Here is a 14,062-nt window from a genome sequence, read left to right on the forward strand (position 1 = left end):
GGCAGGCATTGGTGTTCTTGTGTGTGAGCTGTGTCTATACCAGGTATTTACAATATTGTGTGGGAAGAGAAGACACAGGCATCCTCCTACCTCCTCTAACACCCCCTCCCTCTTTTCTCTTCTTCCTTCTCTTCTGCTCTACACCCTTTAAAGATTGTTATGAGCACTGACAGATGATACGTTTTTATTTCTGGCTGCTCCTGAGCGTCTGGGCGGAATCTCCACCATACCTGAAACTTTTGCATCTTTTCTAGGAATGTGTTCATTTACAGATCCCGGGGATACAGCTTGGTGTCTTCTCTAGATGATTCGACTCCTACTTTGGGTTCCTTTTCCCATGTCATCTCCCAGGTCTCATGCTTTTCCTGGCCATATGCACACATTCCAGGGGACTTTGAAATGCCAAGGTCTGTGTGTGGGTCTGTTGAGTTCTCCCTGATGCCCAGTGGTATCCGTCCACACAGGTTGCCAAGAGTAAGTCACTTGTTGGAGGAGTTTGAGTGTCAGCTCAGCCCACCGGTTCCTGGTGCTATACTTGGTCCACAAGAGTTTGGCAACTGCATCTGTACCCAAGTGTGTGTGTGTGTGTGTGTGTGTGTGTGTGTGTGTGTGTGTGAAGGCTGCTTCATTTAGTGCCTGGCTCTCTCTCCTCTTCTGGGACCTAGGCCTTCTCCTGAGGTGTTTACTGGAGTTCTGCTGTGACCAAATACCCAACCGAAACAAGTGAGGAGAATCTACAGTGGAGAAGTCAGGGGTATAGCATTAGGTGGAGCCTCATTCATACCATGGCCAATCAGGATGCAGAGAACTCTCTGGAAACCTTTAAAAGCCCACCCTAGAGATCTATTTCCACCAGCCAGGGCCCACTTCCTAAAGGCTCCACGAACTCCAAAATAATACCATAAGTTAGGGATAGACGGTTCAAAGCCTGACCTGGTGGAAGACATTTCAGATAAATTATAGCCCCAGACAAAGGCCTGTGAAGCCCCTGTGGTTGGATAGTGTCTTAGTCAGGGTTTCTATTCCTGCACAAACATCATGACCAAGAAGCAATTCCATACTGCTGTTTATCACCAAGGAAGTCAGGACCGGAACTCAAACAGGTCAGGAAGCAGGAGCTGATGCAGAGGCCATGGAGGGATGTTCTTTACTGGCTTGCTTCTCCTGGCTTGCTCAGCCTGCTGTCTTATAAAACCAAGACTACCAGCCCAGAGATGGTCCCACCCACAAGGGGCCTTTCCCCCTTGATCACTAATTGAGAAAATGCCTTACAGTTGGATCTCATGGAGGCATTTCCCCAACTTAAGCTCCTTTCTCTGTGACAACTCCAGCTGTGTCAAGTTGACACAAAACTAGCCAGTGCAGATAGCCTAAGGATATCTTCCCTACAGCTGGCCTGAGGTGGGTTGCAGGGCCTCACTGGGGTCCTCTGCTTCCTCATACTAGGAAGGCTGGGTAACCCTTAAATCTGTCATCTCAGAAGACTCTTGGCCTTTGTCCCTTAGATACTCAAATGCCAGAAGAGTCTACCACCTTGCCCACCACTGGGACAGTGGATGTCTGGTGGCCTGGCTACTGCCATGAAGTGTCAGGAGGAACGGGGTGGGGGTGGGGTCACAGGGATCATGGGCAGAGCCATCCTTTCCTTACTTCCACCAACCAAGGCACTTACTTACACGTAAATATTTTTTTCAAGACCTATACATTTTTTTTAATTAAAAATATTTTTGGTAGCAGGGCAGTGGTGGCACATGCCTTTAATCCCAGCACTTGGGAGGCAGAGGCAGGCAGATTTCTGAGTTCGAGGCCAGGCTGGTCTACAGAGAAAAACCCCTGTCTCAAAAAGCCAAAAAAAAAAAAAAAACAAAACCAAAACCAAAGATAAAACAAAAGAAAGAAAACAAATTATATATATATATATATATACATACATACATGTAGCTTTACAAAGAGGTTTAATTATGGCGTTTTCAAACAACTAGTTTTATTGTTTATTTTTCTCGTTTTCTCCTTCCCCCTTCCTTCTTTTGAGCCCTCCCACTCTGAGTATCTCATTTCCAGTTTTGTGTCTCATGGGACTCCCCCCTCCCCTTCTCAACACCTCTGGCTCTTTCTCACGGTCCCCTCCTTAGTCTCATAGTCCATACCCACTTAGAAATATTGGGATCCGGATGTGAGAATGTATCCTGTTTGTCTTGAGACTGAGTCCTCTTACTTAGTATAATCCATTCCAGGTCCACCCTACACCCTCCGTTACCATGCTAACTTGATTACGAGTGACTTTCATTTTCTTCTCTGTGATTATGCATATTTAAGAAGTGTCTACACACATCCTTGTGAGCCAGTCTCATCTGTGTCTTGAACTAGCATCACGTGCCAGTGACTCCAGGACTTATATCTAGAGCAAGAATCTCTCCTCTGAGCTCTGCCTGCAGCCCAAACACCACTTGGGGTTCGCACAGGCAAGGTCAATTGAAAAGCCTAACGTTGTTATTTTGAGAAGACATTCTTCTCACCTCTGTCTCATTTTGTTTCAAAGGCTCTTTTCTGTCCCTTCCTCCCTTCTCCCCCCTTGAGAGTAACTGAAGGTCTCAAGGATCCTCGATCCCTCGCTTCAGACTTCCGGTCCAACCTCGGCAGCTGGGCTGTCTCTACATCCACACCACGCTATCATAGGGTCCCCCTCATGTCCTACTTACAACACTGTGCAGAGTTGTCTCCTGCGTGGCTTTCTTCATCAATTGCTATGGAGACTAGGTGACTGTCAAGCCACGGTAAACAAACACACCCCAGAGTGTTCTGACCTGAGTTCACTAAGCAACGGGAGCCAGCGCCCACAATGGCGATTGTTCTCCGAGCCCCCTCCCCCTTATATTTGCAGACCAGGTTTGCTTTACTGAGTCTCCCTGGACGTGGTGTGCCCGTTCTGGTCAGTGGCCGCGTGGGTTTCTCAGTGCTCAGTCGCAGGTGATTCCGCTCGGCTCTTGGAGGTTTGCACAATGCCCCTCGAAGCCTTTTTCCTCTGTGACGTGGGGGCTTAGGCACGGGTGGTGCCAAACACAGTTCGCTCCGACTCAGTCATCTTATCAGATGATATCAAACATTTCTTCAACTCACGTCTCCGTTTTGTACTTTCAGGTTTCTATGTGTGCGATGCTGGACTTGCTCCCCTGTTCTCTTCTACTGGGGGGGGGGGCGCTTGTGGTTTGGTGGGGTTTTCTTGTTCTATGTGTCTGTATTTCACCTGTGTGTGTGTGTGTGTGTGTGTGTGTGTGTGTGTGTAGGCCTGATATAACCTCAGGTGCCATTTTTAGGCATCTTCTAACGCTTAAATTTTATTTATATTTATTGAGAGTGTCTCACGTTGGCTGGGAACTAGTGGTGAGTCCCAGAGCCTGTCCCTATTTCTGGCTTGCGGGAATAACAAGTGCCTGCCACCACACCTGGCTTTTTTAAACAAACAAACAAACAAACAAACAAACAAACAAACAAACAAGGCTCTGGGGATTTAACTCAGGTCACTGTCCTGAGCAATTCAGCCATTTTCCCCAATGACCCATCCTCCCGATACCCCACCGGGTATTTCTCGAGGGGCCAGGGTTTGTTTGTTTATGTGTAAAGTAGCATTTTCACTTTGGTATGAAGCCATGGTTTTCGGAAGTCAGTGGACCTTTTCCTGAGCACATCTTTGAAGGGAATCTCTCTCCTTTCCACTCAGGTTGCTCTGCACATTTGCTTCCTTCTTTCCGACATTAGACATCATACTTTCTCCTGTCCCTTTCTCTTTTCTGATATTCATCTCCACCGAGGCTAAGTCCACTCCCCATGTTGGCTATCCCCTTTCTCTTCTGCACGCCCCCCACCCCCCCGCGGTCATCTTCGCTTTTATCTGCTTTAATTTTGGCATAGTTTCTCTCTTTGGTTGTGCTCAATGTATATGTAGTAAAAAAAAAAAACCCACCCATTTGCTCCTTAATTTTAGCTATGACGCTTTTCATATCTGAGAGATTTTTGGGTTCTTATATGAGCAGCATGGAGCTTTTTATGGTTTTGAGTCCCCCAAGTGTTTCTTTGGATATAGTGGGCAGGGTTGATTTCGTCTGTGGTAATCCACAGCTGGGGACCTCCATGAGCCCGGCTCTCTCCCAAGCTCCCACTTCCTCGAGGCATCCTGTCTTCTACTTCTTCAGCTCCAATTGTCTCTGGACATGGCCAGGGATCCCAACCCTCAGGTTCGAGACTGTAACATGTCAACTGTCACCTGGTCAATGGCTTTCTCTCTCTGGCCTTGCTGCCCTTCAGCAGTGTGCAGAACTGTGGCATGACCACGTGGGACCTTCAGGGAAGACTCCTGCTGGTCATTGTCATTGTCTCAGATGACCAATGTGGTGCTAACCCTGGTGCTCTGCTCTCAGAGATCTCAGAGGTTCATTCACACAGATCTCAGAGTTCAGACTCCTCTGCCCACCAGGAGGGAGGGAGGGAGGGAGGGAGGGAAGGAGGGAGGGAGGGAGAAGGAATGGGAGTTCCTAGTTTTTAAATTTTGGGTAAATAATTCTCCCCACTTTTGCCTGTACGTGTCATAGGAGGGAACTCAGATCACGAGTCGTAAACGCTATGGTCTCTGTCCTGTTAGCAAGCTTGCTGCCCTGACTTTTACTGCTTGATTGTCCGAGTAGATTAGCTTCTTGAGGGCTGGCCTTACACCCTGAGGGACAAGCTCAGGCTGGCGGGAAGATAGGAACAGAGTGTACAGGTGGTGGTGTGTGTGTGGGGGTGAGGGTTGAGTTGAAGCAAGCAAGCCACAGTTTTTCTTTACAAATTAGCCAACCTCCCCCCTCCCCCTGCACCGCATCTATTTTTGGTTTAAGTGCCTTCAGGCTCTTCTTTGGAAAAAGCACATGAACTCCTTTGAGGCCCCTGGTTCCACTTGGTGAATTTCCTTCAGCCAAGCACTGAGGGAGGAATGAGTCCTTCTCATTCCCTCCTTCTGGCAACCGCAGCCTTCAAGCCTGGTGGGGGGCTGTGGTGCTGGGGAGGGATGTCTGTAGTGCTGGGAGCACTATGGTGCTGGGGGGAGGACTGTGGTGCTGGGGAGGCCGGTGGTGTTTCCTGTTGCACCTCAGCACTGAGCTGAGGCAGCAGCCAGCAGGCAGTCCTGCTCTCAGGGCGCTTTGAGCTGTGTTCTGTGCTTTCCCTGAAGGTGACAGGCACTCCATCTTTACCTGTAGAACAGAACTCCAGCATTCTAAAGTCATCTGAATGCCTGAGGAGGAGTGACATCAAGGCTGAGGAGGGGCCACATTTTACAGTCACAGTCAGGGTGAATGAAGTGAAGGTGAACACTGCTCTGGGGTCAAAAGTCCTTTTCCAAGAACGAGCGAGTTTCTCTTTTCTTGAGTCTTCTCCCTACCATGTTCAGATTTTTTTTTTCTTCCTTTTAAACAGTCAACTTACCAGGCAGTGGTGGCGCACGCCTTTAATCCCAGCACTTGGGAGGCAGAGACGGGTGAATTTCTGAGTTAGAGGCCAGCCTGGTCTACAGAGTGAGTTCCAGGACGGCCAGGGCTACACAGAGAAACCCTGTCTCGAAAAACAAAACAAAACAAACAAACAAAAATAAAAAAACCCCAAACAAACAGAAAAAGTCAACTTGAAAATGTGCATTGGTGTTTTGCCTGCATTGCTTACATCTGTGTAAGGGCTCCAGGTCCCCTAGAACTGGACTTACAGACGGCTGTGAGCTGCACGTGGGTGCTGGGAATCGAACCTGGGTTCTCTGGAAGAGCACCCAGTGCTCTGATCCTCTGAGCATCTCTCCAGCCTCATGATGTTCAGCTTTGAGAAGATGTGCATTGCTGTGTTTTTTTCCCTGAGACGGGGCTTTGGTGCTGATGCTGTGTTGCCAGCGGACAGAAGAGTGAAAATGGACACCATCTATCATCAAACAAGACAAAACAAACAAACAAAATAAAACCCCAGAATCACCACTCACCATCAATCACTGAATCTAAACCCTCAAAAATTTTGAGGTGAGAATGGACTACAACTTTTCAAAGCTGACAGAATGTTCCAGAATGTGGAGAACCAGGGCACCCAGCTTGTACTTTTACCAGAGAGAAAAGGAAAGAAAATACACCCAGCAAAGCAAACCAAGGCCCAGAGAAGTATGTATCATCCCCAAGGTCATAGAGCAAGCTAGTGGTGACATTGGTCTCTCAGGGTTTCTGGATCCCAGACCAGAAGAATCTTCACTTGAGGGTGGAAGAAACAAGAGAGAGCTTGTGTTTGAATTTTGAAATCGTGCCAACATTAGAGTGCTTCTCCACAGCGGGGATTTGCTGTTGCCAGGTCCACCTGTTTTGCAGCCATCTTCTTTAGCACCTTGCAGGACTTAACCAGACCATGCCAGTTTTTTTGGGGGGGTGGGGGTGGGGAGTACTTAAAGGAGCCCTGTTTTCTAGGGTAGAAGTTGGATCTATTGAGCAGTCAGAGGGTCATCTAGGACTTCTAGGGGCCTCTGCCTTTGCCTTTGCCTCTGAGGTAGTGTTCTGGAACTCATGTTCATGCTATCTACAAGTAGGTGCACATGTGTCCCTGTGGAGGACAGCCTCAGCTCTGGTTCCTGAGGATTCTGTTCACCTTGAGACAAGGTCTCTTCACTCGTTTGACCTCGCTGGAGGAGAGGCTGGCTAGACAGTGACTCCCCTGCCTCCACCGCTTAGGCGGTGTGGTTACCACTGTGAACCATTGCGCTTGCCTTTTGACCAAGGTTCTGGAGACCCAGCTCGGGTTATTGTGCTTGTATGACAGTCACAGAAAGACTGAGCACCTCCCGGCTCCGTCTTCACCATTTTTATAGTGTTCAGAGGAGATTCATTCACCATGTTGAGAAGCCAGGGCCCAGAGTCCTTCATCTTATAAGTCAAAACAAGGTTAACAGTTAAACACCACCACAGTCCCTCACCCGCAGCTTCTGGCGGCCACCATGCTATTTTTGTCTTATAAGTGTGACCTTCCATGGGTGGCATTCTCCAGTCTCCTTTGTGACTGGCTTATTTCACTTAGCAACATGTCTTTCGGACTCACCTATGTTGTAGGGCATGAGAGAATGCCAGTGTCGTCCTCTGTGTGTCTGTGCGCTCACATAATGTGAGTGGTTGTGCTCACCTGAGGCTGTAAGAGAGTGTAAAGGTACTCTTCTGTCACTCTCTAGCTATCCCATTGAGTCAGGGTGTCTTTCTTATCCAGGCTGGGATGCACCAAGCCCCAGCCATGCTCCTGTCTCTGCTCTCCTCAGAGCTGGGCTTACAGGACACATGGCTCCTCAGCTTATTGTACAGATTCTGGGACCTGAACTCCAGTCTTTATGACTGAGAGGCTCTGCATTTAGACACAAAGGTATCTCTATCTTCCTTCCCAGGACCCTTCCTCGGTCCTGGCTTTATAACCTTGACTTGAATTCTGTTTTCTCATCATTCCTGTCTGTGGGCACTGGGCTTTCTGGGAAGACCTGGGAAATCATGCTCACAGTGTCTCCCGTATCACCCCTCAACTCACGTAACCACAGACTGTGGAACTGTGTGCTGGCACAGAGGTTTCAGCCAGGGATGTCGAGCTTGGGCCTGAGATGAAAGGTCAAGGGGCAGACAGTGTTAGAGTGGCAGCTCAGAGGCCAGAGCACACCTGCTCTGACATCCAGGTTCTGGTGTCCCAAATCACAGACTCAGACACACATGGATAGAGATAGAACTACTCCTATCAGAGAAGAAAAAACACTCCATGGAGCATGGGAGTGAGCTACAGACACAGAACAGGACCCAGACTCGGAGCCCTCAAGCTGTGAGAATCCCGATCCTCTGTAGATCACCTACATGTATGCGGGTGGCATCCATGTTTCCTATGTTCAGAGAGCCCGGGGTTTCTCATGTGTGCTCTCGATTTATCGAATGCAGCCCTGCTTGGGAAGGTTTCCAGCTTTTCTGGCTTCTTCTACACGTTAATCTTGATGCCCCTTGTTGCAGCCTGATCTTCTGCAGAGGGACTTGTGTGCAGGAACACTGTGCAAGGTCTACAGTCTGCTACATTAGGCCCTGAGGCCTCCGCCAAGGGGCTGACTGTGTCAAGGCTGGGTGTGTCTGTAGCAAGGAAGGGGCATGCCCAGTGACAGGGTGAGGAGGAGGGGCAGTCTAGCACTTCTCTATATTATTATTATTATTTTAATATTAATTTGTTTTTTTTTTTTTTGAGACAGGGTTTCTTTGTGTAGCCCTGCCTATCCTGGAACTCACTCTGTAGAGGAGGCTGGCCTCAAACTCAGAAATCTGCCTGCCTCTACCTCCCAAATGCTGGGATTAAAGGTGTGTGCCACCACTGTCCGGCTATTATTCTTTTTACTAACAAGATGTCACTTGTTAGTAAACGTCTGGATTGTTTATGTGTTTTGGGTACCATGGTATGTGCTGCTGTGGCTGCACCTCTGGGAATTTCTATTTGAACACCAGCTTTCCATCCTCTTGGATATGTACCGAGACTGCTGGGTCACGTGGTAAGTCTGTTTCTGTGGTGTTGATGGATCACAGTAGCCACTGTCATTTTGCATTCTCGCCAGCAATGAGTGAGGGGCTCATTGGCTAATGAACCTTCCTGTGTCTGGCTTGGGGGCTGGTCCTGGAGCAGCCTATTTCCCTTGGAGAACTACAGTGGCTGGCTGCTTCCTTATTCTGATCCCCTCTGACACTTCCGCTGCTGAATCCCCCTGGATGCTCACAGGACTACAGGAGTCAGTGCTGTGTTGACTGCCGGAGGACATGGCATACAGCTGACTGGCACCTCTTAGGAAGCCACGGAGGCAGACCTGCTGTCCAGAGTGGAAACAGTCGCTGTGGTTTCTGAGCATCATCAGAATCAAGTCCTTCTTCCTTATGCCTCTTTCCCAGCCCCTGTGCGTGAGGAGTTCCCTTTGGGGATCCTGTTTGCTCCCAGCCTGCCAGCATGCAGTGCCTGCTTGCTCAGTGGATCTGTCGGTTCCCTAGATCCCCTCGTTCAATGTGCTTCTCTCCTCTGTCTACGCTCTCTATTCCCCTCGGCGCATGTTGGACCGCCTCGTTCCACTTGGCGCACGTTGGACCGTTGGGCCGCCTCGTGCAGCCACTTGATCCACAGAGAGCCTTCGTTCTCACACCTCATGGGGAGAAGAAAAGACATCCCCGCTTGTAGTAAGATGGCTATGAACTCAGAACACTTCTCTCTCAGGCATAATCTACAGTGATTCATTTATACGCAGCCAACTGGGGTGAATTAGCCAAGTGCCGTTTAATCTCAGTGTTCTGGAGTGATGGGGAAGAAAGGGGAGCCTGGAAGTGGTCTCAACCCCTACGTTCTTTCCTGGAACAGCGGTACTGCCCGATCTTTAGTGGAGCTAACGTCTGACTCTGGAGGGCGCTGGCTCTCGCCTACCATGATTTGGAGTGGCCACAGGGCCACTGCTCCTCACAGACAGAGAAGCACACTTTTCTGGAAAAATCACCATGGCAGACCCAAAGCCTTTCAGGGATGGGTGCCCGCCTCCGGATGAGGTTCAGAGAGCACTGGTGCCCACTGAGAACGCTCCCCTCTGACTGGGGAATGCTGAAAGAGGGGTTTAGTTAGGTGCCCACATGCATTCCACCCCCAACCCCCAACCTATTACAGGAAACAATGTTTTAAAAAACAACATTGTCCCTGGCCCAGTGTCATTGTGTGCAAGGAGTCCCCGCTTGAAGAGGGAGGACCCAAAATATGCAGGCTCATGAGTTACTGGTGGGGCACATGAGAATGCATAATTTCCAAGGCCTTCGTCCAAGCATTGTGGTTGGACTTGGTGTGTTTAGAAATCAGCCTCCGGGGCTGATATTTGGCCCATTTTCAGACACTGTGGGCTTAAAATTCCAAAGGCACTGGACGCATTCTAGTGCCCGCTCAGACCCCAAAGACATATACCTCATTATCATGTAGGTGCTGTGCTGAAGGGAGGCCTGGAGAGGCCTGTTTGTAGAATGCCATCTTGGGAGCCCAAAGAGGCATACATTATGAGAGGGGGGCTCTAATGACCGGGTGTGGTCTTTCGGGGCGGTGTGGATATGGGAGGGTCTTGTTTCCCAACGTCTGCCCCTGTAGTTTCAGATGGATGTTTGTTTTGCTACACGGTTGTACTGCCTGGTTTTGTGTCAACTTGACACAGGCTGGAGTTATCACAGTGAAAGGAGTTTCAGTTGAGGAAATGCCTCCATGAGATCCAACTGTAAGGCATTTTCTCAATTAGTGACCAAGGGGAGAGGATCAAGGGGCTGGTAGTCGGGTTCTATAAGCAAGCAAGCTGAGCAAGCCAGAGGGAGCAAGCCAGTAAGTAACATCTCTCCATGGCCTCTGCATCAGCTCCTGCTCCCTGACCTGCTTGAGTTCCAATCCTGACTTCCTTTGGTGATGAACAGCAGTGTGGAAGTGTAAGCTGAAAAAATCCTTTCCTCCCCAACCTGCTTCTGGGTCATGATGTCTGTGCAGGACTAGAAACCCTGACTAAGACAATGGTCCAGAGCTGAAGGCTTGCTGTGAACTTGTCAACTCACCTCACTCTCCAAGGCTGATGCAGGAAAGGGGAGGAGGAGGAAGTGGGGAGGAACCCACCCTCTTTGCTCAAGGCTGATGGGTGATAATCAGAGAAGGTGGTGTGCTGGGGAGGTAGGTGGAGAGGGGTGGGAAGGAGACGTGAATTGTGGGGGGCTGTTGCTTCTTGTCTCTTAGCACCCTTGGCTCACCCCAGAGCCAAAGCATGCATACACTGCTGACATGCCCCACCTACCCCCATTGAACACACATGCCATGCATGTACATCACATACACTGTATGCTACATGCTTACACACACACACACATACATACACACACATACATACACATACACACACACACGGATGTGCACATGCATGCGAGCATACACAGTACATCCACATATCCACATTGCACACATGTCTCATGTACATACAACACATATACTCAATTCCACACACAGTAAATCTGTACACTGACCACACTACAATACCACAAGCCACAGTTCCTTCTATGTGCACATACAACCATACACATACAACATTCATACACACGCTACCTGTCCTAACCCCTGTCTCAGCCACAGGGTACTGGGCAGACTGTACAGGATGCTCCTCCAGGGAGCCCATACCCTAAAGAACATAACGAATAAAGCATTTCCCAGGGCTTCTCTACCTGGAACCATGCAGACACCCCTGGGACAGGACTGTTGCGCACATTCCTTCCCAAGGGTTGCCCTGTCACAACAGCACAAGAAGAGTGTCTGAAACCTCAGAGAAGCATTGTTGGACAGTCCTGACCTGAGAAGAGGAGTGATGACTTGCTGTCCGGAGCTGAGAGGGCATCCCCTGGCTTCTGTGGACTGCAGGCATCTCTTTGGCCCATGGAAGCCTCACCACAGTCTCTGCCTTCACCGTCATGTGGTGTTTTCCTGGTGTGCCTGTCTCTGTGTCCCAGTCCCTCCCTCTGATGATATCATCACACTGGGTTAAAAGCCCCGACCTCCTTCCTATGCCTTCCTGCCAACAAAGCTGCCAGACACTATCAGCACATAAGGCCACCCTCTGAGCTCCTGGCAGTTATAATTTCAACATAGAGATGGAAGGCATACAGTTATACCCCTAACAACAGGCCCAGGCTCCCATTTCTGGGCCCTGCTGCCTTGTTGGATCTTGGAATCTGGGCTTTGGAGTAGATCTTTTTTTTTTTTTTTTTTTTTTTTTGGTTTTTCGAGACAGGGTTTCTCTGTGTAGCCCTGGCTGTCCTGGAACTCACTTTGTAGACCAGGCTGGCCTCGAACTCAGAAATCCGCCTGCCTCTGCCTCCCGAGTGCTGGGATTAAAGGCGTGCGCCACCACGCCCGGCTGGAGTAGATCTTTTTGACCAGGACTTATGAGCAGGTTAGGGGCTCAGCTTTCAGAAGGTCAAAGACAAGCCAGTTCCAGGCTCCCAAGTAACGCAGAACTGGGTCACAATGCAACTCTCTAATAACCCTCTAATACCATGGCTCCCGACACTTTCATGTTTGTGGCTCCTTCCAGCCTCAGAGGTGGCCACGTTGAGAGTCAGGGCTTTGGGACTTCTTATCCTTTTGTCCAAGAAGAACTAACTTGTGTGTTCTGTGAAGGTGGCTGCACCTGAGGGGCCCTTGACTTGAGAGTAGGCTTTAGATCTACTGTCAAGTCAACCTGTCATGGTTGGAGGCATTTAAAGGGGGTGGTTTGATGTCTTGGCGGATGCTATTTAATATACAGTGATGAAACTAGGGTGGGAGGTAGAGCTCTGTCTCAGTCAGGGTTCACTGCTGTGAACAGACACCATGACTAAGGCGACTCTTATAAGGACAACATTTAATCGAGGCTGGCTTACAGGTTCAGAGGTTCAGCCCATTATCATCAAGGCAGGAACATGGCAGCATCTAGGCAGGCATGGTGCAGGAGGGGCTGAGAGTTCTCCATCTTCATCGGAAGGCTGCTAGCAGAAGACTGGCTTCCAGACAGCTAGGATGAGAGTATTGAAGCCCACACCCACAGTGACACACCTATTCTAACTGGGCCACACCTTCTAATATTGCCACTCCCTGGGCTGAGCATATACAAACCATCACAAGCTCCCATGTCATACACTGGATGATTTCCCTGTGAGGGAACTCTCTAATAACCCTCTAATACCATGGCTCCCGACACTTTCATGTTTGTGGCTCCTTCCAGCCTCAGAGGTGGTCATCAAAGACCCCACCTCCACCCCCAGGACATTTTGCTACACAGGGCATGTTAACTGTAGTCACCCCACTGGGCAGTAGAAGAGCAGAACTATTCTCCCCTGAGTGTGATGTCTACCCATTGACTAAGCCCTAGCTCTCTCCCCCCTTGTCTTTCCACTCTCTGAGGACCACTTCTCCTGTACTTCTAGAAGACCCTGCAACTCACTCTCTCTCTCTCTCTGTTACTGGATATTGAACCTGGGCCTTGGTGTTTGTCTTTCTGAGCCTGACTTACCTTAGTTAATACAAAGTGCCTTTCAGGTTAATCCGTGATGTCCAAAAATGATGGGACTCCATTATATTTCTGGCTGAATAGTGTTCCATTTGTGCAAGTGAACCCTGTTTCTTTTACCCAGTGATTTGTTGTTGGGCCCACATCTAGGGTATTGTGAGGAGTGCAGCAACAAGTGTGGGTAGGCAGATGTGAGCACAGGGCGGAGACCAGGGTTTTCCAAAGATGCGCACAGTTCCACGTAGAATGGGTGTAATAGGTTTTCATCGGTGTCTCACCCACTATAAACAGTGTGACCTCATCTATTCAAAACCTAGATGAACTCAGAGTCCAGCTACTGTCCTTGGGTTTAGAGGGTTCTCGCTCCCTTAGGCTTTGAGGGGCCCTAATGCTCAAGCTCTGCCCAGTGTGGAAGAATCAGTCTCCTCCTGGCTGCCTTCAGATCAAGATGTAGAACTCTCAGCTCCTTCTCCAGCACCATGCCTGCCTGGATGCTGCCATGCTTCCCGCCATGATGATAATGGACTGAACCTCTGAACCTGTAAGCCAGCCCCAATTAAATATTGTCCTTTATAAGACTTGCCTTGGTCTTGTTGTCTCTTCACAGCAGTGAAACCACAACTAAGGCAGAGCTTAGAGAATACACCTTACCCTCGTCTGAGCCTCTGTTTCCCTGGAGCTGGTTTGGTGTTAGAATCAACATCTTGGCCAAGTGAACAGGTCTGGGGCCTCCTGGTCCAGCAGGGGCTTAGCCAGGCTATATACCGAGTTTTGTCTATAGATCTATGTGCTCCCCCCCCCCCAGGTGCTGACTCAGCTTTTCAAATATGTGTTAGTGTCAAGAGTAAGTAGCAATGAAAATATCTTAGTAACGTGAGCCTGTTTGATATGCCGGGCACGAATGAACTTATTTGGCCCTGTTGCAGGTTGATCTCTAGGGAGAGAGAGATGGCTCAGTGATTAAGAACATTTGTTGTTTTT

The sequence above is a fragment of the Mus caroli genome, chromosome 16 (assembly GCF_900094665.2).
Source record: "Mus caroli chromosome 16, CAROLI_EIJ_v1.1, whole genome shotgun sequence".
Taxonomy (NCBI): Eukaryota; Metazoa; Chordata; class Mammalia; order Rodentia; family Muridae; genus Mus; species Mus caroli.